Below are 832 nucleotides of genomic sequence, written 5' to 3'. Positions count from 1 at the left end.
ATTAACAATTAAATTAACAATTAAATATGATAAATTTAACAATTTAATATGAATTACAACAATTTTAAATACAACTTAGTTATTAATTAATTAGATTATTTTGTAAAATAATTGTAGGGCAAGTATCATTTGCTAATTACGTATCGTTTGATAACTACAGTTTTGTCTTTAAGCATGTAATTAATAACTATGCAATTAATAACAGATTTTTGAATAAAATGTCATCTGACAGTTTGCGCTTTATGTATTATGTAAAGACAAAAAATGTTATTATAAAAAAGCAAATATTATTGTACAATGTTATCGCGCAATGTGTTTGCAGAAATATCAATAAAAATAATCTTATATTTACATACGTAATCCTTATATCGATATTAATAAAAGGGGCGATAAGTCAGCTTTTGTTTTTAGGAGTTGCATGTGCCTGAGCGCGCCAACTTTAAACGATCTAATTAGTTAATTTTAAACACTTATAATTCAAAAACTATTATAGTCTCAACATTTTGGTATTGGAACTTTTGTTTTAAAATAATCTCAGGAATCTACCCTTAAGCGTTAGTCCGGTCATTACGGGACACCCTGTATATAACTAATTTCTTTAATATTAAATGTATATGTAAATTATAATTATTGCTTGTAATGATCGATAGTTATCTTATAAATTATTCATTATTTCGTTTCTTACAGTTGATTTCAGGGCATATTCACGATCAAAATTTTTTATCGTTGATTAAGAAAAATATTAATTATAAATATTTCTATTCTTGAAGACATGAAAAATCATGTTATTTCACGAAAGTTTAATTTCTTATGTAATGTAAAGTTATTTATT

The 832-nt window shown here is 24.0% G+C and overlaps 1 protein-coding gene across 1 annotated transcript in view; it reads right to left on the bottom strand.

Moving 5' to 3' along the window:
* LOC105451624 (putative nuclease HARBI1) overlaps window positions 1-832 on the bottom strand; it is a 6521-nt gene that overhangs the window by 2125 nt on the left and 3564 nt on the right. The window lies entirely within an intron of this gene.

This window comes from Wasmannia auropunctata, unplaced genomic scaffold (assembly GCF_000956235.1).
Source record: "Wasmannia auropunctata unplaced genomic scaffold, wasmannia.A_1.0 LD336049.1, whole genome shotgun sequence".
Lineage (NCBI taxonomy): Eukaryota > Metazoa > Arthropoda > Insecta > Hymenoptera > Formicidae > Wasmannia > Wasmannia auropunctata.
Note: the sequence above shows the minus strand (reverse complement) of the source record. Positions and strands in the feature narration are given on the sequence as shown.